Source organism: Pseudopipra pipra, chromosome W (genome assembly GCF_036250125.1).
Source record: "Pseudopipra pipra isolate bDixPip1 chromosome W, bDixPip1.hap1, whole genome shotgun sequence".
NCBI lineage: Eukaryota > Metazoa > Chordata > Aves > Passeriformes > Pipridae > Pseudopipra > Pseudopipra pipra.
The window spans coordinates 30924341-30951456 of record NC_087580.1 but is presented as its reverse complement, the minus strand read 5'-3'; the positions used below and the strand labels follow the sequence as shown (position 1 = coordinate 30951456).

The following is a 27116-nucleotide window of genomic DNA, read 5'->3' as shown; positions in this document are numbered from 1 at the left end:
CCTCTCCAGTTCTTCCTCATTCCTCCAGAATGGGGAACCTCACAGACAGACAGACCAGTCCAGATGTTGTGACCCCAGGGCTGAGTCCAGGGGGGTGACAACTCCCTTGTCTGGGTGCCCACACTCCCCCCAAGGCAGCCCCATGTGCAGTTGGCCTTAAATCAAGAGGCCATTCTGATTCTTTGTAACATCACAGAATCAAGTGGCACCGTGACACTGCAGGGCCTCATGGAACCAAAGGAATGCAGGGACACTGTGGAATCTCATGGAACCAAGGAACCACTGTGACATGCAGGGTCTCTTTGGAACGAAAGGAATCCTGGGACATCTCAGAACCTCCTGGAACCAAGGGGCCACTGTGCCTGCCCAGAACTCCATGGAATCAAGCAGAGCCGCTGCCTCCCCCCTGCTGCCGCACGGACCGGAGTCGCCGGCTCTGCCCCGCTTGGACACCTCTGGAGTCAGCGTGTTCTTGGGCAGCACAACTGATCTCAGACCAGAGAGTTTCCCACATTTTGCTTTCCCCCTCTTTCCCGTGGATTTGTTTTTTGTTCTTTGTTCATTCAGGAGGAAAAGGGGGAAGGGAGGCATGTGTTGATCCCTGGTTTTATCTGTTTACATAAGGGAGTTGGGCCAGGGGGGTAGAGAGGAGGCAATTTCTCTCTCTGTTGTAGCTTTGATCTGTTCTGTTATTATTGGTGTTTTTGCTTCTATATTTCTTGTCAGTCAACTCTTATTTTTTTCACTTATACCTCCCTGTATTTTGTCTCCCTGTAGTGGTAGGGAATAAAAGAGGAGTGAGTTCATTTTATTGGAGTTCCCACCCCAATATGTGTCTTTAAACCAGGAAAGGTTGCTCAGGGGCTTCCTGTAATTTGCAATCATTCACAAAGGACTAGAAAATGCATTTTGTCCCATTATATAGAGCACTGGTGTTCAAGGGCTGATCACTGAGGGATTTCACCATGAAGTTGCTGCCAAAAGGACTTTGTACCATGGATTTTATTTGACACTCCTCATGCAGCCAACTTCCCATCCACCACATCTTCCACTTCTTCAGTCCAGCTCTCACCAGTCTGGCCATAAGGTCAGGGCACCATGTCAAGGGCCTTGATAAAGTCTGGGCACAAAACATTCCCTTCTTTTCCCTCCCACAGGGGTTCTGCAATCCCTGACTTGTCCTTCCAGTGCCTGGGAATGGCTGCAGGAGGACTTGCCCTATCCCCTTCCCTGCTGAGCCTGAGCAGTCTGGAAGTCTCCCAAGCCTCCTTGCTGCCCTGTTTGCAGACTGGTTCCATGTCTGCCTTTGCCAAGGCCCTGGGAAGCTCTGGGATGGCTCTGGCCTTTGCAAGTGTTTGAGAGAGGTCTCCCAGTGACACTGCCCAGCCTTCTCAATATCCCTGACAACAAAATCTTTGCAGTATCCCACACTGCCAGAGGAGTGCCCAGGACACAACACAGGTTGTCCTGGTGGCTCTGGAGAATGAGAAGGGATTTCTTCCTCAAGACCAACCCCTCCAATTGGATTTGAGTGCAGCTGAAAGGTTTCCTCAGCATTTTGGCCGGTGCCTCCCTGCCCTGAAGGTTTCTGGCCGTCAGGCTGGAGCTGAGGGGGTTGGGCAGGTGCCTGAGGAGGGGGTAGAACAAGGGCTGTGTCCAACTGTGCCAGGAGGGCTGTGCTGGGCAAGGATGAGGAGGCTGCAGAAAACAGCGGCACTGGGGAGGTGAGAGGAGCAGGTGGAGAGACCTTGTGCCTGCCCACGCTGGGCAGGAGCTGCCCCAGGATGGCAGCTCTGAAGCACTCCCAGGATGTCCCTGGGAACAGGAGGGGAAGACTGGATGTGAAAATGAAACCTGGAAAGCAGAGAGCAGGAGTGTCATGGGGACACTGCAGGAGAGTTCCAGCCCTGGAGCAAGGTGACAGAAGAAGTGACCCAGTACATGCAGTGGCCTCAGAAGATCCCACAGCATCCTGAAGATGCTGGAAGGGAACCCAGCTCGGCTTCAGGGCCTGTCCCTGCCTGTGCTCCAAGGGCTTCCAGCCCCCAGGACTGTGCTCAGAGAGCACTCAGGCCTTACAGCGAGAAAGGGGCTCAGGAGGACAGTGTGGAAGTGGCAAGAGAGCAGCTCTGCAAAGACCAAGCACTGCTGCTCCCTGGCAGTGCTGCTGGGCTGGGATTATTGTCCTCTTCCCATTTGCAAATACCCCCTGTCCTGCAGTGTTCTGTCCTTTGGGAACATCTAAGAAGAAGAGTCTTGGACAAAGAAGGCACTGCAGGGTCTTTTATTTTGTTTAAATGCTCAGAGAGCACAATTCATCCTTTATACATGTCTGGGTCAAATTCAATGGCTAGACACTAAATTAGAATGCAGATGCATAATAATATTTAATTGCACAGGAAATTATTGCAAGAAGAACCTGAGGACCTCTATGAACAACCCGAGTAGGAAGGTTGGGCCATTAAGGAGTCCCATTCTGAATGCTATGCACCAGAAAACAGGCACTTTATTGCTCCTGAAAAGCATCCAGTCATCATTTTTCTCAGGGCATCATTGATCTCCTGATTTCTGAGGCTGTAGATGAAGGGGTTCAGTGCTGGAGGCACCACCGAGTACAAAACTGATAGTGCCAAATCCAGAGATGGGGAGGAGATGAAGGGGGGCTTCAGGTAGGCAAATGCTGCAGTGGTGATAACAATAGAGACCACGGCCAGGTGAGGGAGGCAGGTGGAAAAGGCTTTGTGCCGTCCCTGCTGAGAGGGGATCCTCAGCACAGCCCTGAAAATCTGCACATAGGAGAAAACAATGAAAATGAAACAACCAAATGCTAAACAGGCACTAACCACAAGAAGCCAAACTTCCCTGATGTTGGAGTGTGAGCAGGAGAGCTTGAGGATGTGTGGGATTTCACAGAAGAACTGGCCCAGGGCATTGCCCTGGCACAGGGGCAGGGAAAATGTATTGGCTGTGTGCAGCAGAGAATTGAGAAACGCAGTGGCCCAGGCAGCTGCTGCCATGTGGGCACAAGCTCTGCTGCCCAGGAGGGTCCCGTAGTGCAGGGGTTTGCAGATGGCAACGTAGCGGTCGTAGCACATGATGGTGAGGAGATAATACTCTGCCGATATGAAGAAGAAAAAGAAAAAGAGCTGTGCAGCACATCCTGTGTAGGAGATGGTTCCGGTGTTCCAGAGGGAATTGTGCATGGCTTTGGGGACAGTGGTGCAGATGCAGCCCAGGTCTGTGAGGGAGAGGTTGAGCAGGAAGAAGCCCATGGGGGTGTGCAGGTGGTGGTCACAGGCTACGGCGCTGAGGATGAGGCCGTTGGCCAGGAGGGCAGCCAGGGAGATGGCCAGGAAGAGCCAGAAGTGCAGGAGCTGCAGCTCCCGCCTGTCTGCGAATGCCAGGAGGAGGAACTGGGTGAGGGAGCTGCTGTTGGACATTTGCTGCCTCTAGACGTGGGGCATTACTCGAAGAGGAAATATCAGTGATATGTTAGCAGAGAACTTTCTGACGAAAAAAACAAAAGCCATTTCCCACTACCCCCCTCCCTGCTACACTCCCTCACCTGTTTTCCTTTTCTAGGAGTCTCTCCTTCAGATCCAGGGCTGGAGCCTTGGTTGGGGCTCACTTCATCTTCCATGAGGAGCAGACCCTCTGCACACTTGCTGTGAGGGGTCAGTCCTGCTCTGCACTGGTGGGGTCATGGGCATGGTGGGCACAGGGGCCCGTCCTGGTGTGCAGCTGTGTCAGATGAAACTGCTCCCAGTGCAAAAGGGAGCTGTGCTGTGAGGATGATTTGCATTCTCCAGGGCAGCTCCCAGCTTGGAAGGACACCTCAGAAAAGAGCCAAGTGTCCTAATGGCGGGGTCTGATTGAGGGAAAAAGAGCTCCTTACCCAGGCACACAGACTTCACTGCCCACATCCCACAGGGCAGAGGACAATGGGAATGTCTCATTCCCAGGGACACACCTGCCTGGGGGGAATGCCAGGATCAGTGTTGGACTGTGTAGCTTGAACTCCCCTCCCAGTGAGCCTGACTGAGAGAAGGAGGGAACAACCTCAGGACCAGGGGCAAGCTGAGAACCAAGGAAATGCATAGGGAGGGTCCAGCTGGGAGAGGCCAGGGCAGAGCCCACTGGGCACTCAGGGCAGCCTCACCCTGAGCCAGTTGTGCCACCTCCCAGACACCAGCAGTGCCAGCAAGTTGTTCTCAGCCCTGGACAACTCCTCAGAGTTCCCTCTGGAACTCAAACCACCAGGCATGTGACTTGAGAGCTTGAGAGAAATCCCTCCTTGGACCTTCCCCTTGAAGTATCCCCTGGAAAATATCCTGGGGTGCTCTGGTTCTGTGAGCAGCCCTGCCCCATGAAACTCTCACTTGATAGAAGAAGAAACCTGCCCTGCCCTGCCAGGCTTTGCTCTTTCCACCCCAGCCTCTGCCCAGCCCTGAGGGAGCTCCCCAGCCTGGCTGAGAGCTGCCCCTGGCAGTGGCAGAGCTCCTGCCCCTGGCAGTGACAGAGCTCCTGCCCCTGGCAGTGGCAGAGCTCCTGCCCCGGCACAGCCCTGGGCTGCAGGACCCTGCTCTGCAGGACAGCTTGGGGCAGCCTGGGTGGCACAGCCCAGCTTCACAACCCCTCAGCCATCCCTGGGAGAAGGGAACCCTGCTGGGATGTGCCTGGGATGGTGCAGCAGGGAGTGGGATGTGCCAGCACTAGGAGATCTTTGCACCAGCTGCAGACACATTGCCCTTCATGCTGACTTACCCTGAGGAAGCCTGGAAAGATTCCTCCTCCAGTGCATCTTCCTCTCGACTTCCCTCACAGCCCAGGCTGTGTGTAACCTCTCTCTGCCTTGCTTTTGTGCCCTGGGTGCTGCAGGCAGTGCCCTCAGCCCTGCTGGGCTGTGCAGAGGAGCTGCTCACCAGCAGAGCTGTCTCTTTGAAGCTCTTCTTGATTGCCAGGTGCTCCCTGTGTGCCAGGAGCCTGGCCCAGCTCAGCAGCACAGCAACAGCCCCAGGCATTTCATGACCCTCAGGGGGATTGATGTTGTTTACATGAGACTCAGTCCCTGAGAGGAAGTTCAAACAAGTTCTCAAGAAGTCAAAATGAGATTGAAATACTGAAGTTTCTTGTACTGTTAATGGGTCCCACTGAGGGACATGACTGTGAAAGTGTCCCCAGATTCCAGTTAGAGCAGAAAACTGCAGACAGTGATGACAAGGATGGACAAGCAAGGGAAAGGTGGCTCTGATGCTGAATAAACCTTGACTTGTTTCTTTAATCCAAAGGGCCAAGCCCTGACCCCCAGCCCCTGGGAAGGCAGATCCTGTCCCTGCCTCATTCCTCAGGGCTCTTCCTGGGGCACTGGGATGTGGGATGTGCAGTGCCAAGGGCAGGACCATGGGGTGGCACCTGCCAGGCTGCTGAGCAGGGACAAAGAGGCCCCGAGGCCCCAGGGCTGCAAGGGGCACTCCCCTCCTCCTGGCATCAGGGGCACAGACAGCAGCCATGGCCAAAGGCCTGCAGAAGGTGGCTGTGTCAGGGCCTTTCAGCTTCTCCCCCTCCCTGTCTCCTCTCCAGCCCAGGCTGTCCTACGGTGTCCATGCCCTGCCCCTTTCCCTGCAGGCTGTCGTCATCCCCCCGGCTGCCCCACCTGGCTGGCACCTTTCTGCACTGACATCTCTGCGTCCTCCCTGGCTCTTCCTGCACACACAAAGCCTTGGGCTCATCCAGACTCCTTCTTTGTGACATATTGCACCACAACACTGACCTTGGAGGGAAATTTCTGACTTCTTGTCACCAGTCTAGGCCACCCCAGCTGCCCTTGGTGGCACTAGATCTTTCTTAGGCTGTTTTCTGACAGGAAGAAAAGCTCCACCAGCTCTGACACCCCCCTTCCAGACCTCTCAGGCTACTCCTCTACTGTCCTCAATCTTCACACCACTGACCCCTGAGTCCTCAGCCTCTATATATGGGTCATGTGCTTGAGGCCCCAAATTCCTTCCTGGGAGATCTCTGGGACCTCTCCAAGGTTTTGGAAGATGACAGTAGAGTGCTCTTATCCCAGGAAACACAGAGGGACACCTTTTTCCAAGGGTTGTCTTGGCAATCTCTTTAAACTTTCTGGCACAAGGGAACTCTGAGCTCTGGGTATGGAGGGAGGTCCAAGTGCCAACCACTGGAGTGGGAGCTACAAATCCTCAGGGCTTGTGTTCTTTGGAGGGCCTGACACTGGTGAGAGTGGGGTGTGTGTGTGCACATGGAAGGACTTGAAGGGCACAATGAACTGTCTCAAAACGCTGTCAAAGCAGGAAAATCCCTCAGTTCAGGAAGGATATTGAGGTGCTGGAGCGGGTCCAGAGAAGAGCAACGAGGCTGGTGAAGGGACTTGAGCACAAGTCCTATGAGGAGAGGCTGAGGGAGCTGGGGTTGTTTAGTCTGGAGAAGAGAAGGCTTAGAGGCGACCTCATCACTCTCTTCAACTACATGAAGGGAGGTTATAGCCAGGCGGGGGTTGGTCTCTTCTCCCAGGCAACCAACAATAGGACAAGGGGACATGGGCTCAAGCTCTGCCAGGGGAGGTTTAGGTTGGATGTTAGGAAGAAATTCTTTACAGAGAGGGTTATCAGGCATTGGAACGGCCTACCCAGAGAGGTGGTGGATTCACCATCCCTGGAGGTTTTTAAAAAGAGATTGGACGTGGCCCTTAGTGCCATGATATAGAAACTGGAGTTGGATCAGGGGTTGGACTTGATGATCTTGGAGGTCTTTTCCAACCTAATCTATTCTATGATTCTATAATAGCCTTAAATTGCATTGGGCAAGTTCATATTAGATATTAAAGAAACCTTTTTCCACTGAGGGAGTGTTCAGGCATTGGAACGAGTAGCCCGGGGAGGTGGTGGAGTCTCTGGAAGGGTTCAGGTGTGTCGTGGGTTGACTTTGGCTGGACACCAGGTGCCCTCCCAGCTGCTCTATCACTCCCCTTCCCAGCAGGACAGGGGAGAGAGTAAGGTGGGAAAAAAACCCAACTTGTGGGTTGAGATAAGGCAGTTTATTTAAAGCAAAAAGTAAAGCAATGCTTGAACACACAGAATCAAAAGAAAGCAGGGTTTGTTCTCTGCAGAGCAGCCATGGTCGGCCACTCCCCAGGAGCAGGGCTTGGGTCCGCGGGACGGTTCCTCAGCAGGCAGCCATCAGACAATGAATGCCCCCCTCCTGCTCCCTGCCTCAGCTTTTAGAGCTGAGCTGACCTCCCATGGTCTGCAATGTCCCTTGGGTCAGTTGGGCTCAGTTGGCCTACTTGGGTCCCCTGCCAGGCTCTTGCCCTCAGCTAAGGAAGGAATGTCCCAGGGTTGGTGCTGTGCTCAGCAGTGGCCAAAACACTGGGGTGTTCTCAACACCCTTCCAGCTGCCAATGCCAAGCCCAGCCCTGGGAGGGCTGCTGTGGGGAACTGAACTGCAGCTCAGCCAGACCCAACCCAAATATCTATGGCACATATTCTATAGAATCCATCCTTAGGTGTTGTGTGATAGATCTGTAAGATATTACAAATAATAAGCAATAATAAGGCAAGTGTCCTCCTTAGGGACACACACACAGCCCCCCAACCTACTGCCTGTGTTTGTTCCCTGGGGGTCTCTGCAGCAGCAAGCACAGCCCCACACTGACTGCTCTGGGCTGTGCAGGCATTTGTGGTTCTGCCTGTCTCACACACCCCCAGCCTTGGGATGGATCTGGATGTGACTGGCTGTGATGTCACAGGGGAGCTGTGATATCATGGGGAGGTGTGATGTCACAGGGATGATGTGATGTCACAGGGGAGGATGTGAATCACAGGAGAGGTGTGATGTCATATGATGGATGTGAAGTCATAGAGATGTGATGTCACAGAAAGGATGTGATGTCATAGAATGATGTGACATCATAGGGATGATGTGATGTCACAGGAAGGATGTGATGTCAGAGGGGAGGATGTGATGTCACAGAGATGTTATGATTTCACAGAAGAGGTTTGATGTCATATGATGGTTGTGACGTCATAGGGGAGATGTGATGTCACTGTGGAGGTGTGATGTCAGAGGGGAGCTGTGATGTCACGGGGAAGATGTGATGTCACATGAGAGCTGTGATGTCACAGGGGAGGATGTGACATCACAGGGATTATATGATATCACAGGAGAGATGTGATGTCATGTGATGACTGTGACGTCATGAGGGAGATGTGATGACACAGGAAAGATGTGATGTCACCGGGGAGCTGTGATGTCGCAGGAGAGCTGTGATGTCATGGGGAGGATGTGATTTCACAGGGATGATATGATGTGATGTCATATGATGGATGTGATGTCTTAGAGAATCCTTCATGTCTCAACAAAGATGTGATGTCACAGGTGAGCTGTGATGTCACATGGGAAGTGTGATGTCACAGAAATGGTATGATGTCATATGATGGATGTGTCACCATAGGGGAGATGTGAAGTCACAGGGCAGCTGTGATGTCACAGTCGAGCACGGGATGTTACAGGGCTGATATAAGATCACAGGAGAGATGTGATGTCACAGGAAGGATGTGGTGTCACAGGGCAGCTGTGATGTCATGGGGAGGTAACAACGGCCAAGAATGCACTCAGATTGGGTCTCAGCTGCATTACGTTTGTTCCATCCCCCATTGCAGTGAATATTTCCTTAGAGTTGTTTACATTCCTCTGCAACTTCAGAGCTGCAACTGCTCAAATTCAAGGCCTACCATCCAGTTGTTTCCCACAATTCCTCCTTTTTGTTTTTCAATTGAAAAATAATGCTTGGGAGAAATTCTGACCAATCACTCGTTGAACACAAGGTATCAAACAGGGGACACATAATAAAATACACAAAACTTCTTCTGCAAACGAAACTTCGTTTAACTCAGGGTTATGTGTCTCTTATTTTTTATCTAAAGGTGCTTATGCATATGTGAGGTAATATAGTTTATGCATTTGTGAGCAAAACCAGAATATATTAATAATCATATATTCACACATTCACATGCATACATTCACACAACTTTCATGCGTGATGGCCATCACTTCATGCTCTCACACAAACATACTTTTGAGTTGTATTTTACTGTGTTTTCTGGTTGTGAGCTGAAAAATTATCATTCTTGTGTTTTGCCCTCAGGTGAGTAAGATCTAATTATGTATTTCCTGTTTTTATGAAAGTATAACTTGGAAAACATAAACATATTTCTACTTCACGTTCAATTCAAAACCCAAATACACACAAACATTCTTATAGTTTAAAGATAAATATATACTCCTTCTATTTTTAAAGCAAAACACACACTTTTCTATGCAAATGGGCTTTTGGACTTCAAAGAGAACTTGTCAGCAGTTACTACAAAAACTTCAAAAGCTCTACTTCTCCACCACTTTCATGTATGCACCTTAAAACAATTTTGGCTGTTTACATAAACAACTTCGAAAAACAGTTAGTAGGACCATCTCAATGAACCTGTGTTTCTTCACTCCCTCCCCTTTCTTTTTTTTTTTTTTTTTTTTTTGTACTGAAATTAAACTGTTAGGTTAGTTGTTACATGAATAAAAAGCCTTGCTTTGTTGACTTTGAGCTTAGTGTCCTGTGTAAGGACAGGTTTTTATATAAGTTGCCTGTGGCGTGCTGTATCTCAGGGGTCTGTCTTAACATCATCTTCTTTTTCACTGTTTCTGTCAAATGTTTTTGGAGGGTTGTCAACTAGATCCAAAATACCAATTAATCTCAAGTTATACAAGATGATTGTGTCAGGGACAAAGTTCCCGTCTATCAGCGCTTGCATCATCCAGTTAAGCACAAATACATTCCCCCCGCATGGTCTGTGGTTGGACCAGGCCATTGTTGAACAAGTTAAGCAGCATATTGATGAAAAACAAGGAAAACAACATAAAATATCCACAACAAAGGACTAATAGTAAAAGCGTAGACAATAATCTCTTTGTAATCATATCCATCTTTAGTGAAGAGATCGGAATAGGCTCCAGCTGTTCCTGCACTATTGGGTCAGCCAGGGTCACTTGCATGCTATGCTGTGGCTGTAAGTAATCATAATCTCTTTGCAGTCAGCATACAGGGGGTCAGCATCCTGCTTTTGAACGTAGACTTAGTCTCCAAGTTGGAACAGATGAATAGGAGTGCTCAATCTCACGGGTCCGGAGCACAGAATGAACCTATAGAATTTCTGCAAAGTAGAGCCTGGACTATTAAACAATTTTCACAAAAGAATTTCAAATTTCAGAATTTTTGTAACTTGGCTGTATGAGAGGAATTTAGGTTCTATAGCACGAAGTGGTTGGCTGTCAGTTACTAATAAAAGGCTGTAGAGAATCATGTAGGACAAAGCAGGTAGTGCAATACAATCAGGCACCAGGCACTGTCACTGCTTGTGTTAAATGGTCAAGGCTTGTGTGCTGTGAAGAACCCAAGAGCATGAAGAGCATGAAGAAAAATATCCAGGGCATGATCAAAATTCACTCAACGAAGGCATTCAGTAAAGCAATGCACAAGTTAGACAAAACATTCAAACAGCTTAAACCAACCACCATGCTATGAAGTTAGCAGTCTATTAAAAGATTGCAGGCATGATGCGAGCTGGGGCCTATGGGGGGACTAGACACTTTCTTTGCTTTTCAGCACAGGGCCCTTCTTCCATGAGGCCCAGCACCCCATGCACTGTTATTTATAATCTTGTGTGGACTCGTAAACTAAGAGGTTTCCTTCATATGTTGCAGTAGTTAGAGAGGAGAGAGAGAGATTCAAAACAATCCTTGCCACTTGCTATAAAACCACTGGGACAAAACATATATAAACAACACCCATCTTCATGAAAGACAATTAAACATAATATCAATAACTATAGTATTGCCTGGCAACCTGACAGCAGTATTCAAACTATACAAGCAATCCACCCTTTCAAAGCCTTTCCAGTCTGGATATGATACAGAATTTTGAGTTTGTTTTTCAAATTTTAGCTAAATTCATAATACAAATTCAATTATATTATAACCCTCTATACTGGAGAAAAATGCAAGTTTTGACTCTAACTCTGATCCTCGCCCACCAGCAATACAACACCACATACAGAAAGAATAATTTAAAACACATTGTTGGTGACAGAGACTTTCTTAACTCTGGAATAGTAGATTCAGGGATCTGTTAGGGCAAGAGGCCTGCTATATAAGAAAGAAAAAAACAATGCATTTTGTTCTTCAAGATGCATGGCCTGCATTCAATGGCTAATGCATGGCTGTAGTTATTGTTCTGATTAATACAAAGATGACAAAAGCAATTAGAACAGTTTCTGTCATTTACTGTGTTCTGCATCATCTTCTCAGTCTCGGGCTTGGCTCACCAGAGCCACAGACTGGCTCCTCTTATTCATGAGAATTACTAATGATAGATTGAGAGTGAATACTTTTTGATTTGTGATATAACTAAATGAATAAGGATCACTTGAAGGCATATTAAAGGTATTGTTAGTCATATTAATTACAACATCGGGTGCATCTCAGGTCTTTTCAATACAGACTATACATTTTTTGCACTTGGGATCAAATTAAAGATTTAGTTTTGTTTTCTCTCTTTTTCCAAAATTACAATCAAGGATGGAGAAGGCCAGATTCCAGCTTGCAGCTGGTTCTTTAGATGTGATCTATATTATCTGCTTGTATTCTTAGGGTTTTTTTGTCTATGAAATTCTGGTAAGAGAACAAAGTTCACAACATAAGCAGCACAAAGGAGAGCAAATAACTAGTTGTAAGATCATGTAAAAATCAGCTGAGTAAACTTTTTAAACACAATTCTAAAGATGTGATCAGCATAATGCCAACCCAGGGTAAGGCCTCTGGCTTTAACCACTTGTATTCACAGCACCAGCTGTGGGGGTGCTTCAAGAAGACAGTTCCCCCACTCCTGCAGACTGAGGGTCTAGAGAAACCCTGAGCAAAGTACACACAGAACCTGACAGGGTCACTCCACTGTCACGGTCACTTCTCAGTTTATAACAGGGAGATAGAAAGATGTTTTATCTAAGAGTTAAGGAAATCCTCAGCCTGCTGGCTTTCCATTTATCTTATTTGCAAAGTTGTAGTTTTTAGAAAGCAGGGGGGTTCTACACCCCATCCCCAGCCCCGAGCAACTGGTAATTTAAACTTTTTTGAGTTCGGCCAGAGGAGGTTTAAGCTTCCCACTCGGTTCCTAGGCAACGAACTATCTCTATTGTGTGAGCTACTAACACCTTATCTCTTTCTCTGCTAAGGCAAAGGCCAAATTTTGCAAGAGGGCTTTTTATCCTTTTTGTCAAAACCCTGTTTGTTTGGGTTTTTTTCTGAATACAAAGTTTTGGCAGAAGGTTTTTATAGGGGTACAATACAATCAAGAAGGCGTTTCACTAAAGCTTTTGTACAAAGCCTCATTTCCCAGAAAAACTCCCTAAAACTGTCTGCATACTAGCTTGCAGTTAAACGCAATTCTTTGGTTTTAAGTTATCTCCAAGTGATTAGAAGGACTAAAGAGAGAGATTTTGCTTTCTTTTCTCAACCACTTACATGCTTGGTTTCTGCAGGGCAAATCCCCGGTCTCTCCCTAATTTCCAAATGGCAGGAGTTAAAGACGGAAACAAGAACTATGGAAAGGTGTGTACTTGTTTGTTTTAAATACTTATTCCCCAAGAGGAACAGAAAAGGGAAAGAAGACTCTTTTGTTTCTCTTTCTGACTGCAGCCTCTCCTGCCGTTCTAACGGGAGGAAAGCCTCCCGGACTCTCATCTCTGGGGTTTAACAGTGACTAACAAACTTATGGTCGCTTCTCCACACACACACAGCCCCCAACACACACACACGCCAGCACGGTACCGTCAGCAACACTGTGAGCTCACGGCGACATTGGACACACAACGCAATTAACAGGAGAGTTAACAGAGATACGGGAAGGCAGTTCTCTAGCCTGCCTCTCCTGTCAGCGAGAAGTGGCACTTTTTCGGGGTTGCTCTGTTCTTGTTTCCCTCTGGGGCTGCTCCGTTCCTGGTTTTTCTTGCATTGCTGCTGCCGGGCTGTCCTCTCGCCGGCTCCCGGGCACTCCGGCCCTACCCGTGCGGCGCTGCCAGCTCTGCTCCGCCACGCCCTTAGGATTCTCCAGCAGCCGGAGTGGCTCTCTGGTGTTCGTCTGCGCCACAACTCCGCGCGGGGTGGCAGCGGCCACGATTGGAACTCGCACTGTTCGATCGGTGCAGTGCACGCTGGGCAGCGATGTGCTACCCCTTCCAGCAGGGCGACTGCATGGCCGAAAAGTCTCCTATCAGCGGCGAGGAGGGGTGGCCTTTCTCTTTTTACTGTCTCTGAGGGTGATTTGCTAGGTTTTTCTTTATTTTCTGGCTTGAAGGGTGGTGATTTTTTAGAAGCATGATCTTTTGAAGTTTTAAAGACAGTTCGCCACAGTTTCAGGATGCTGGCAGCCTGCTTAAGAGCCTCAGTGGCTGCATTAAAAAGCACTCTCCCTGCAGAGTCCCAAAAGTCTGTACCAAATGCTGACTGAGCATCTACCCCATTTCTTTTACACCAACTATATAAGGTGCAGAGCGCACATTTCTGATATCGCACACTGTGCTTCTCTAGTATCTCTGTTAGCACTATGCCAACAGATTCCTCCTCCACGGATATCTGTGCTTCCATTATTTATTCCCCAATGGCTCACCTTCTTTCCAGGTGTCTGTAGGTCCTGACTTATTTTTCCGCTCTGAGGTCCACCAACAAATGCTACATTGGGGTTCCATCCTCACTGCTCTGAGGTCCACAGTCACTGCTCTCAGGTCCACGGCGATAAATCCCCTCCCTACCGCTCTAAGGTCTGCGACAAATCTTCTGCAATAAATCTTCTCTATCACCACTCTAAGGTCTGCAGTCTTATCCAAGGAATTCTCCTTGCAGTAAATCTTCTACACAATAAATCACATCAGGGTTCACCAATTGACGACAGCCAAGAATGCACTCAGATAGCAGGGAAAGGCACACAGCTACTTTATTGCTCTCAAATGTTTCTTTTATACTCTTTGTATACTATTGTGCTACAACATAATTGGTTAAAAGTCTCAAACATAAAACACTGTACATACTTTCATTGGTAACACAGAAGACACTGTACATACTTTCATTGGTGACACTACACACATTTTGATTGGTGACCTTTGGTCTCGGCTGCATTACGTTTGTTCCGTCCGGCATTGCAGTAAATATTTCCTTAGAGTTGTTTACATTCCTCTGCAACTTCAGAGCTGCAACTGCTCAAATTCAAGGCCTACCATCCGGTCATTTCCCACAGGGAGGTGTGATGTCATAGGGGAGATGTGATGGCACAGGGACGATGTGATGTCACAGGAGGACAGGACGACACAGGGATTATATGATATCACAGGAGAGGTGTGATGTCATATGATGGATGTGACACCATAGGGCAGATGTGATGTCACAGGGGAGCTGTGATGTAGTTCTGCAGAGCCCTGACAGTGCCACTGCAATCCCAAGCTGCATTGCCCAGGTCAACACTCAGCACAGCCAAGGCCATAACCCTTCCTGAAAGGTGTCCCTTGTGGGCAGGGCCAGGGGGATAAACCCCTCCATCTGTCCCTGCACATGTTGTGTCCAGTTCTCATCCCCCACTTAGGGACAAAGTCAGGTTACATTGGGTGTTTAGCTTTGCATTTCCTTCATTCTTTTGTGCTTCCAACACACACACACCCCCCAGTCTGGGCAGAGTCTGGCTCCCCAGAGAACACAAGACCTGACTAGTTGTGGCTCCTGCTGCAGTGGCTGCAACTTGGGCCACAATCTGTGCCAGGAGCAGAGAGGTCCCTCCCCACAGAAACTTCTTGGCGATGGAGTTCTCAAGAAAACAGGACAGGCTGTGGGGATCACTTGCAGGGCACAGCCAAGGACGTGTCTTGATCAGCCTCCTGTTTAACAGGACCAGCTTTTCCATTCTCTTTTCTCTCTGTTTTCTCATGCTTGTTCCTCCAGTGACCATTGTAATTCTACCCTTGCTTTGGTTCTTTCCTAGACATCCCAGGACAAGTCTTGCCCAGTCCCCAAATCCCCTTTCTGGCTGCCCATCATGAGTCTCAGATCGCGAGGCCAAATCCCCCATCCTCAGCTAAAGGGTCACCCTGAGAGGTTCTGCCATTGACCCACTTGCTTGAAGTTTCATACAGATACCTTGGAACTTCCTTGGAATTAATTTGTTGCCTTTTGGGCTTAGAATGGCTTCTTCAAAAACATGGTAATTCATGTCCTCAACATGGAAATACTTTGGAGAAGGAGTTTGGGATATTAGACTCAAAGAATCACAGAATGGTTTGGTTTGGAATGGATATGAAAGCTCATGTGGTCCAAACTCCTGCACATAGACAGTGACCTCTTCACTAATTGAGGCTGCTCAAAGTTCCTGACCTTGGACAAATCCAGGGATGGGACATTCTCTTCTCTGGGAACCTGTTGCAGTTCTTGTCAGACCCATTGGCAAATATTTCCTCCTATTATCCAATAGAAAGCTCCCCTATTCCAGTTTAAATCCATTGCCCCATATTTTGCCAATACAGGCCTTGGTAAAACATATGACTGTGATTATCTTAGACTATGAGCACAATGTTTTCATCTGCAAATACCTTGGAGAGTGCTCAGGGATGTCCCTACAAAAAGTTTGTCCCCATCTTTGTTAGAAGCCTCTGTGGTGGTGCATCCTCCCCCCATTATCCTCAGGCCTGGTTGATGATCTCAGGAGCTCCTGACAAGCCTTGACCAAACCAGCTGAGCAATGAAGAGCCCCTGGACTGTCCCAGGGCTGTGGGGAAGTGTCCCTGGACTGGACCAGGTGCTCCTGGATGATACAGGTGGGAACAATCCGGAGTGGATCAGCTGGGGAACACAGGATAATCAGTCATTCCCTGAAAGCCTTGGAACATTCCCTACCTGAACTGTAGTGCACAATGGAAGAGTCTGGATGCAATTCCCAAATAGTTTGGAAACTCCAGTCATTTCTGACACAAGGATGGAAATTCAGCAGATAACTAAAGCCAGTCCCCTTGGGAGCCCACACCCAGCGGGGCTGAGGGAGGCCCTGGCAGCTCCCCGGCACCTCCCTCTCAGTGGGACACCTCTGGCAGCCTCTCCCAGCTCGGGAACCCTCCAGTTTCCAACACTCCAAAGACCCTCGCTGATGCCCAGGACAATTCTGATCCCCCTCAACAAACACTCCTCCAGCTGGGACCCTTGTCTGTTGGGAAACACAAAGGGATTTGGGGGAGTGTTTCCCTGACAAGGAGGAGAATTTGGGAGAGGGACCTTTACACACCCAGCTTTTGATGTGTCCACACATCTCTGCCTGGGTGTGGGTGTGAATTGACTGTGGTGGGAATGTTGTTATTGTAAATCTAGAATTCAGTCACTGTTAAAATTGTAGCACATGCTACTGAATCACCTGATAACTGTTCAACTGGTCAATGATTAAGTGCTACTAATGTCTTTTGCCCCCTTGTCTTTGGATCCAAATCCTTGGTGTCCTGACCCTCTTGCATTCCAAGGATCTGTGTAAATCATTCCCTTTCATCAAAAAATATATTTTTGGTGACTTCCACTTTAAAATCTTCCTCCTTAGCTAAACTACAAAACAACTCTAATTAGTTGTTTATGTCTTGAAGACTTGAAGACAACTAAAGAAAGAAAAATAATTTGTTTTTCAGTGTTTTAATGGGTCCCACAGTGTGTTTGGAGTTGCATCAGCTGTCAGTCCAAGATGTGCCATGTCAGAACTGGTGAGGCTGGGGGGTGAGGAGCAAGGTTGATCATCCAGGGTCAGTGTGGATCTCCTGAGGAGACACTCAGCATCAAGATCACTTGGAGAACACCTCTATCACCTCTTCTCAAAACTAAAAAATATCCATAATTGAATTAAAAAAAAAAAAAAAGTACCAACTTTGAAGACTTGTTTTGAAATTGCCTTGAAGACAATTAAAGGAAGACAAAGAGATCCTGAGGGATTTCTGGAATTTAATGAGCCCCACGGGGTGTTTGCAGCCCAGCGCATGATCCTGAGGTACTGAGAGAAAATTGAAGCAGCTGCTGAAGAAGTCAGAAGCCAAAGTCCAAGTGCCTTGAAGCATTGCTGGGCCCCACTGAGGGCAGGCCCTGACAAAGCCTCCCCAGGGACTCCTTGGAGCAGCTCCTTGGAGGCCAGGAGTGCAGGCAGACAAAGGCTCTGGGCAGGCCCCTGCAATGCTGAGCAAAGCCTGCCTTGGTTTTGTGGAGCACAAAGGCCAAGGCCTGAGCCCCAGGCCCTGGCCCAGCAGATCCTGTCCCTCCCGGCTGGCTCAGGGCTGTTTGGGGGCACTGGGATGGGAGGGGGAGGAACAACAAAGGCCCAAAACTGGGCAACCCCTGCCAGGCTCCTGAGGGAGGGGCGAGGCAGAAACCAAGGGCAGAACCTGCCAGGCAAGTTGCTTGTGGTGGCCTGAGTGGCAGAGGCAGCTGCCAGAGGCAAGGGGACAAAGGCCTGGGTGCCTTTGGGCCTTGCAGCCCTGCCAGAGCCCTTGGCCATCTCTCCTGCAGGCTGTCCTGCCCTGGCCCTGCTGCTGCTCTGGCCTTGCAGGCTGCACACACCCCTCCTGCTTTCCCACCCCCCTCCCAGCAGCATTTCTAGACCCTAGGCTGTTCCCTGGAACACAAAGCCATGCCATAACCCTCTTAGTGACCTCTGGCACCATAAGGTTCCCCTTTGAATAACATTCCTTTTTCCCCTACTCCCAAGGGCTGTGGGGGTGCTGAATGGTCAGGGTTTGGGGTTTAGAGTTTAGGATCGTGATTAGGCGGAAGCTGAGGGAGGTTTGTTGTTCTGCTGGCAGTGTCTGGTTCATGATTAGGGGAAGAGGGTTTTGGTCTGGGTCAGGAGTAAAGCTTGTTTTTTCATATTGGTAATACAGGTTTGGGATCGGGGTGGGCACTGGAGGACAAATAAGAGTCTGGAGTTCTGGGTTTGGGCTTTTTCTGGCTTGGAATTAGGGCAGTGAATTCCTTTCAATGGGAGGGGCAGCACTTTTGGGGAGTGTTGGGGCTTCAGGTTACAAAGTGCATAAAGGTCAATCAGGAGTGTTTGCAGTCAGTGTTTCAGCACCCTCAGCATTCCCTGAACCTGGTTTTTAACTCATCAAAATCTTTCCTCTCTCTTGGCCAAGCCCCTCTTTCCTTCCTCAATTTTCTTATTCTGTTTTGTCCCAGTTCCCCCTAACCTCCTCAGAACTTTCATCAGGATCGGCTCAGCTTTGTGATAACATGGCGCAACCTTATGGACTCAAGGAGCCACTGTGAAACTGCAGAACCTCATAGAATTATGGGGCCATTGTGACCCTGGGGAAAGCCATGGAATCAAGAGGCCACTGGGATGCTCCAGGGCCCCATGGAGCCAAAGGAACCCAGGGACAGTGGGCAACCTGATGAAATAAAGGGCCACTGTGACACTGCAGAAACCCATGGAATCAGGAGGCCATTGTGGCACTGCAGGGGCTCTTGGAAACAAAGAAACCCTGGGCCACAGTGGAATTTCATGGAATCAAGAGGTCATTGTGACACTGGGGAACCTCATGGAACACTGTGGGACTTCATGGAATCAAGGGGCAGTTGTGACACTACAGGGCCTTATGGATCCAAAAGAACACAGGGAAACTGTGAATCTCATGGAACCAAGGGACATGTGGGGCCTCATGCAACCAAAGGAACCCTGAGACATTTTGGAAGCTCATGGAACAAAATGTCCTTTGTGGCACTTCATGGCCCCATGGAAACAAAGGAACACAGGGACACTGAAATCTGGTGGAAAAAAGAGGCCATTTTGACATGTGGGGCCTCCTGGAAGAAAAGGAACCCTGAGACCTTTTGGAACCTCATGGAACCAAGGGGCCATTCTGACCCTGAGGAACCTCATGGACTCAAGGGGCCACTGTGACAATGCAGGGCCTCATAGAACGAAAGGAACCCTGAGACATTTCAGAGCCTCCTGGAACCAATGGGCCATAGTGACACTGAAGAGTCTCATGGCACCCACTGTGCCTCCCCAGAACTCCATGGAATCAAGCAGAGCCGCTGCCTCCCCCCCGCCGCCGCACGGACCGGAGTCGCCGCTTGGACACCTCTGGAGTCAGCGTGTTCTTGGGCAGCACAACTGAGATCAGAGAGTTTCCCACATTTTGCTTTGCCCCCTCTTTTCCCCAGGGACAGGGCAGCCTCTTCCCATGGCCCCTCTGCTCACACAGGGTGTCCTGCTCTTCTCCTGGCACATCCCATCTCCCCACAGAGCCTTTCCCCAGGGGAACATGTCTGTGCTGGCCTGAGCAGCCCTTCCTGCACCCCCTGCCCGTGCTCCCCACAGCCCCCGAGCTGGGGGGGCTGCTCTGCAGAGCACAGGGGCTGTGGGGCCCAGGGCCATGGGGGACTCTGTTGGGCTGTGCTGCTCCAGCTGGGAGGCAGAGCCAGTTGATGGTGCTCCCTGCCACTGACCACCTCCCACAGACGCTCCTGTGTGGCCATGGAGGGGGCTCAGAGGGGCCCTGCCTTGTTCCAGAGATGGGACATGGCTTTGGGGGCTGATCTTGGTCGACCTGTGCAAGTTCATTGAGGGCAAGAGAACTCACTGGCAAGAGTTTTCCCTGTACCTGCTGTGTCCCCTGGGCTTGCAGAGCTCTGTTTGCCCCTTCACAGCAAGATTTAGTACTTGATCTCTGGGTGACTCCACCCTGGGCAGGATTCTGCTCCAGGGCTCCATTCCCTGCTGACTGGATGGGACGGGCTGTCCCTGCAGATCCTCTGTGCTCTCCTGCACTTCCTGATGTCCTACAGACAAGTCCTCACCTGCCATCAGAGCCCTCACAAGCTGCAGAGCCCCAGGCAGGGGACTTGGAGATCATTTGTCACCTCCATTGGCCATCGGCCACCAACACACAACATCTGAACCAGCCTTCAGTCCCTGAAGTCCCAGTGGGTCCCTGACCTCACTGCACTGTCTCCATGAGAAACAAGCTAAGCAACAAGACTTTTGAGACTCTATTCCTTTCTGACACTCAGAGATTGTGATTCCTCATGTACAAACTATCACAGGGAGGATGTTTGACAAATATCTTTCTGCACAAACTTTTATTTTGTTTAAATGCACACAAAGCATGATTCCTGATTTGTATATTTTGTGGGTCAAAAAGAAAAAAGAGATAGACAGTGAAATCTATATGGGATGACGAGTAAAATTTCAGCCTTAATGACATGAACAGAAGTAAAAAAACCAGGAAAATGCCCCCCCACCACCACTATTAAAAGCTTTAGAAGGCAGGCTGGGTCCAAAATAAGTTATACAATGAGTGTTCTGCAGAAGAAAAGATGGAATTTATTGCTTATCAAAAAACATGTAGTCATCATTTTCCTTATGGCATCCCTGAGCTCCTGGTTCCTCAGGCTGTAGATGAAGGGGTTCAGTGCTGGAGGCACCACCGAGTACAGAACTGAAACCACCAGATCCAGGGATGGGGAGAAGATGGAGGGGGGCTTCAGGTAGGCAAATGTGGCAGTACTGAGGAACAGGGAGACCACGGCCAGCTGAGGGAGGCACGTGGAAAAGGCTTTGTGCCGTCCCTGCTGAGAGGGGATCCTCAGCACAGCCCTGAAGATCTGCATATAGGAGAAAACAATGAAAATGAAACAACTAAATGATAAACTGGCAGTAACCCCAATGAGCCCAATTTCCCTGAGGTAGCCTGAGTGTGAGCAGGAGAGCTTGAGGACGTGTGGGATTTCACAAAAGAACTGGCCCAGGGCATTGCCCTGGCACAGGGGCAGGGAAAATGTATTGGCTGTGTGCAGCAGAGCATTGAGAAAGCCAGTGGCCCAGGCAGCTGCTGCCATGTGGGCACAAGCTCTGCTGCCCAGGAGGGTCCCGTAGTGCAGGGGTTTGCAGATGGCAAAATAGCGGTCGTAGCACATGATGGTGAGGAGATAATACTCTGCTAAGATGAAGAGGAGAAAGAAAAAGAGCTGTGCAGCACAACCCTTGTAGGAGATGGTTGTGGTTTTATGGAGGGAATTGTGCATGGCTTTGGGGACAGTGGTGCAGATGCAGCCCAGGTCTGTGAGGGAGAGGTTGAGCAGGAAGAAGCCCATGGGGGTGTGCAGGTGGTGGTCACAGGCTACAGCGCTGAGGATGAGGCCGTTGGCCAGGAGGGCAGCCAGGGAGATGGCCAGGAAGAGCCAGAAGTGCAGGAGCTGCAGCTCCCGCCTGTCTGCAAATGCCAGGAGGAGGAACTGGGGCATGGACCTGCTGTTGGACATTTGCTGTTCCTTAGCATAGGATCTGTTCAAAAAAGGAAAGGACAGGGAACAGTTAAGACAGACCTCTGTGAAAAAGCCACTCCATTTCTAAAAGAAATCGATGTGTCACATGTCACCAAATGCACTGCCAAGGAGTCAGTTTTGCTCTGCTCCAGGGGGAAATGGAATTTTTTGGTAGAGCTCTCACACACACAAGGAATGTCAGATGTAACCCACCTTGAATACAAAAGTTCCACCTCTACACTCATAACTCAGAAGAGCTGGGGCAGCAGAGTAGAAGCTCAGTCTGAAGTTAGAATAATTGTACCTGTGTTTTTTATTTTTACCATCACACCTGGGGAAGGTTCTTTTCCACTGCAGGAATCCTCATATCTATGCCTCAGCACACAGAGCCCTGGGGGCAGGACCCTGCTCTGCACCACAGCCCTGGGCACCCCTGGCTGCACCCCCACCTTCCCACCCCACAGCCAGCCCTGCCACAGGGAACCTTCTGGCCCTGGGCCTCTGATGGGGCAGCAGCAAGTCCTGCTCTGCAGCAGCTTCTCCTGCTGCACCCCAGCAAATCCAGCAGAGCCATCCTGACAGCTCCTGCCACTGCTGCCATTTGGCAGCTGGGAGAGGCACTTGCAGGAACTCACCTGCACTGCTCTGCAGCCAGAGCCTGACCGTGGCAAAGGGCTGGCAAGGTTCCTGCCCTGAGCAGCTCTGCCCTGTCCTCCCACCCCAGGATCCCTTGAACCTCCTGCTCCCTTCTCCTCTCTGCCCTTGCTGCCTGCAGCTCCTGCCCTGCTCTGCCATATGGCCACTTCCTCTGCACTGCAGCAACTGGGAGAGTCCTGCTGAAAGATCCTAGAAGCTGTGGGATGTGCCAGCTTTAGGAGAAGCCTCCAGGAAGGCAAGTTGAACTTTTCTACAGCCAGAGAATTCTTCCTTCAAATGCTGGGAAGGTTTCTCCTGTAGTGAGAGCTCAGTCACCTCCCAGCCCAGGCTGCCTCTCATCTCTCTGCCTTCTCTCCTGTGCCCTGGGTGCTGCAGGCAGTGCCTTCAGCCCTGCTGGGCTGTGCAGAGGAGCTGCTCACCAGCAGAGCTGTCTCTTTGAAGCTCTTCTTGCTTGCCAGGAGCTCCCTGTGTGCCAGGAGCCCAGCCCAGCTCAGCAGCACAGCAACAGCCCCAGGCAGCCCTTGCTCTGCCCCTCTGGGCTCCCTCCAGCTGTCCCTGGGGCTCCAGGGGAACCTGCTGGCACACAGCTGAAGGAAATAATGATGTTCCTTCTCTCAGCTGGGCACAGACACTTCTTTCAGCACTGTCATTTCTCCAAACAGACACAGAGTTAAGTCCAAGAGTCCCCTTTTCATGTCCCATCATTAGACAGGAAACCCAGACAGTGCCCAGGAGGGATCTCCTTCACCTGCACTGAGGGAAGGGACTCAGCTGAGTCAACAGAGGTGTCTCCTTGTGGCTCTGCAGACCTGGGGCCAGAAGGACACAGCTCCCTCCACAACCCCCATGGGCTGGGATTCCTCCTGCCCCACTTCAGTGAGCCCAAAACAGGTACCTACAGGTGACTCCTTGTCCCAGCTCCCATGAGAATGAATGAAGACCAAAGCCAGGAGTGACCTGCTGAGACACAAAGCCCTGGTTCCTTCTGAGGGGCCAGAGGTGACCGAGATTCCTGCTGGGAACTGCAGGCTCCAATGCAGCAGTTCCTAGGGACAGGGCAGCAGCTGTGGGATCTTCTTGGAGGCTGCTGGGACATTGCTTTGGCCAACTTCAGTGGCAGAAGGTGCTTACAGGTAGGACAGGGGAACCTGTCATTGTTCCTTCTGTCCAGGGTAGCCCCTAGATGTGTTCAGGTGACCAAATGGAGTCAGGTGGCACAAGGAGAGAGGTCTCTCTGCTGTTCTTTCTCAGGGTATTTTCTACATGTCCTCAGATTACAATGGCAGTTGTCTCATGGACATCTCTTCACTGCTGAACCTAATTGAGGGCAGCTGAGCCTGGATTGAACAGCCAAAGAGGGACCAGTAGTGCCAGGGGAGGTGCCAGGGCTCTGCAGCACAAGTGCAGCAGCTGCCATGGACAGCACAGGGCCTGTGCAGGAACCCCATCCCCATTCCCAGCAGTTGTGTGACAGGCACTACCCAGGGCTTCTCAGACACACTGGGGGCCTTTGGGGCAGGGAGTGAATCCCAGCCCTGCAGGGACACAAAGGCTGTCCCTTCTCTGCCCAGCCAAGGCCGGGCCAGGCACGAGTCCAGAGCACATCAGCCCAGGCTGTCCACACTTGTTTCCTCCCTCTGCTGGCTCTTCTCTCCCCCAGCATTTCAGCAGCATGTGCTGATCTCCTTAGGGATCAGGTCTGTGATTTTCCCCCTGGGCCTGAGTGCCAGCACATCCACCCCCAAGGCCATTGTCAACAAAGCCTCTGCACAGCCCAGCTCTCGGGGCTTTCAGAGCAGCTTTCCCCACTGCAAGTCTGTTCTTACCCCGGTGCCCCCGCTGAGGGGCTGCAGCCAGACAGGCCCCAGTGCCCTGCGTGTGGGGCACAGGCAGGAGGAGCTGCAGCCCCAAGTCTCTCTTCATTCCACTTGCAGGCAATAACAGCCCAGGCCTGCTGAGACAGTTCCCAGGTTGCAGGGCTGTGATGGGTTGGGAGAGAAGGCCAAGGAGACACAGGAGAGAAAGAGCAGGAGAGAGGTGTCCTCAGTGGGAAGGAGCTTCTTGGACCTGTGGAGCTGCTCTAGGGGATGAACAACTTGGGTGAACTTTTGTGGGTGAGGGTCAGAGGAGAGACTGGTTTAGGTGACACTGTGGAGTGAGTCAAAGAGCCCATTCAAGTTGTCTTTGATAACCCTGGAATTCACTGGAAAGGCACCACGACAGGATGGAAAGAGTCCCAGAGGTTTGTGCAGAGTCTTGGTGAAGACAGCCCTTGGCACACAGGCCTTTAGAGCACAGCTGCCAGGTTGGTGGACAACAGGGAGGCTCATCTGCATCTGCTTCTCTCCAAGAGGAACAAGAGTTTACCATAGTAACTGACTGTAGCTATGGGAATGTATGCTGGTTGCCATGGTAACCGACCATAGCAACAAGAATGTATGCTGGTTGCCATGATAACTGCCCATAGCAATGGAAATGTCTGATGGTTGCCATGGTAACTGACTGTAACAACAGAAATGTATGCTGGTTGCCATGGTAACCGACCATAACACTGGGAATGTATCATGTTTGCCATGGTAACTGACTGTAACAACAGGAATGTATTCCGGTTGCCATGGTAACCGACCATAGGAATGTGACTTCATGATGGTTGCCATGGTAATCGAGCATAGCAATGCGAATCTGTGATGGTTGCCATGGTAACAAACCGTAGCAATGGAAATGTGTGATGGTTGCCATGGTGACTGTAGCAACGGAAATGATTGATGCTTGCCGTGGTTACCAACTGTAGCAATGGGAATGTATGATGGTTGCCATGGTAACTGACCATAGCAGTGGGAAGCATGATGATTGCCACGGTAACTGACCATAGCAATGGAAATGTGTCATGGTTGCCATGGTAAACTGACTGTAGCAACAGGAAGTATGATGTTTGCCATGGTAACTGACTGTAGGAAGAGGAATGTATGATGGTTGCCACAGTAACTGACCATAGAAACGACAATGTATTGTGGTTGCCATGGTCACGGCCTGTACCAGTGGGAAGTATGTTGTTTGCCATGGTAACTGACTGTAGCAATAGGAATGTATGATGTTTTCCATGGGAACTGACCGTAGCAACGGGAATGTATGTTAGTTCCCATGGTAAACAATCATAGCAACGTGACTGTATGATGGTTTCCATGGTAACTGACCATAGCAATGCTAATGTATGATGGTTGCCATGGTAACCTACTGTAGCAATGGGAATGTATGGTGGTTCTTATGGTAACTGACCGTGGGAATGAGAATGTATGCTGGTTGCCATAGTAACTGACCGCAGCAGTGGGAAGTATGATGATTGCCATGATAACTGACTGTAGCAATGGGACTGTATGCTGGTTGTCATGGTAACTGACGATAGCAATGGGAGTGACCGTATGATGGTTGCCATGGTAACTGACCATAGAAACTGGAATTCACATGGTTGTCATGCTAACTGATTATAGCAATGTGGCTGTATGATGGTTGCCATGGCAACTGATTGTAGCAGTGGACCGCATGATGGTTGCCATGGTAACCAACCACAGCAATGGGGATGTGTGATGGTTGCCATGGTAACCGACCATAGCAAAGGGAATGTATGATGGTTGCCATGGTAACCGACTACAGCCATGGGAATGTGTGATGGGTACCATGGTAAACGACAATAGCACTGGGAATGTATGGTGGTTGCCATGGTAACCAACCGTAACAGTTGGAATGTATGGTGGTTGCCATGGTAACTGTCCATAGAAATAGGAATGTATGATGATTGCCTTGGTAACTGACTGTAGCAATGGGAATGTATGATGGTTGCCATGGTAACTGACTGCAGGAATGGGAATGTATGATGGTTTCCATGGTAACCGACCATAGCAATTGGATTGTATGCTGGTTGCCATAGTGACTGACCGTAGCAACGCGGCTAGATGATGGTTGCCATAGTAACTGATAGTAGCAATGGGACTGTACGGTGGTTGCCAGGGTAACTGACTGTGGAAATGTCAATGTATGATGTTTGCTATGGTAACTGACAGTAGGAATGGGAATGTATTATGGTTGCCATGGTAACTAACTGTAGCAACGGGAATATATGCTGGTTGCCATTGGTAACTGACTGTACCTGTGGGAAGTATGATGGTTGCCATGGTAACCGACTGTAGCAATGAGAATGTATGCTGTTTTCCATGGTAACTGCCCACAACAATGGAAATGTCTGATGGTTGCCATGGTAACCAACCATAGCAATGGGAATGTATGCTGGTTGATATGGTAACTGCTCATTAAAATGGAAATGTTTGATGGTTGTCATGGTAACTGACTGTAATAATGGAAATGTATGCTGGTTGCCATGGTAACCGACCATAGCAATGGGAATGTATGATGGTTGCCATGGTAACGACTGAGGCAATTGTAATGTATGCCAGTTGCCATGTTAACTGACTGTAGCAGTGGGAAGAATGTTTGTTGCCATGGTAACTGACTGTGGTAACAGGAATGTGTGATGGTTGCCATGGTAGCTGTGTGTAGCAGTGGGAATGTGTGATGTTTGTCATGGTAACCGACCATAGCAATGGGAATGTATTACGGTTGCCATGGTAACTGACTGTGGCAATGAGAATGTATTGTATTTGCCATGGTAACTGACCATAGCAATGGAAATGCCTGCTGGTTGTCATGGCAACTGTGATTTCCTTAGACTATGAGCATGACATTTTCATCTGCAAAAACACTAGTGAGTGTCCAGAGATCTCCCAAGATGGGGTTTACAGGTCTCAAGCACATGAGCACTAGAGAGGGGCTAAGGAGCTGTGGCCTCAATGGTGTGGAGACTGAGGGCAGCACAGGACAGCCCTCAGAGAGCTTGAAGGGAGAGTTTAGAGATGGTGGATCCTTTTGTCAGAGCAGAAAGGAGCATGAGAAAGAAAGAATTAATGCCAAGTGCAGCTGGGGAGGTCCTGAGTGGACATGAGGAAAAAGGAATTTCATTCCATGGAAAACACTGGGCTGGAACACGTCACCCAGGAGGAGTCTGGATGAGCCCAAGGCTT

The 27116-nt window shown here is 49.8% G+C and overlaps 1 protein-coding gene and 1 pseudogene across 1 annotated transcript in view; both read right to left on the bottom strand.

The window, feature by feature from the left end:
- Positions 1 to 27116, bottom strand: part of LOC135405272 (zinc finger protein 501-like) — an 895895-nt gene that overhangs the window by 558987 nt on the left and 309792 nt on the right. The window lies entirely within an intron of this gene.
- On the bottom strand, positions 2404 to 3444 carry LOC135404564 (olfactory receptor 14J1-like; annotated as a pseudogene).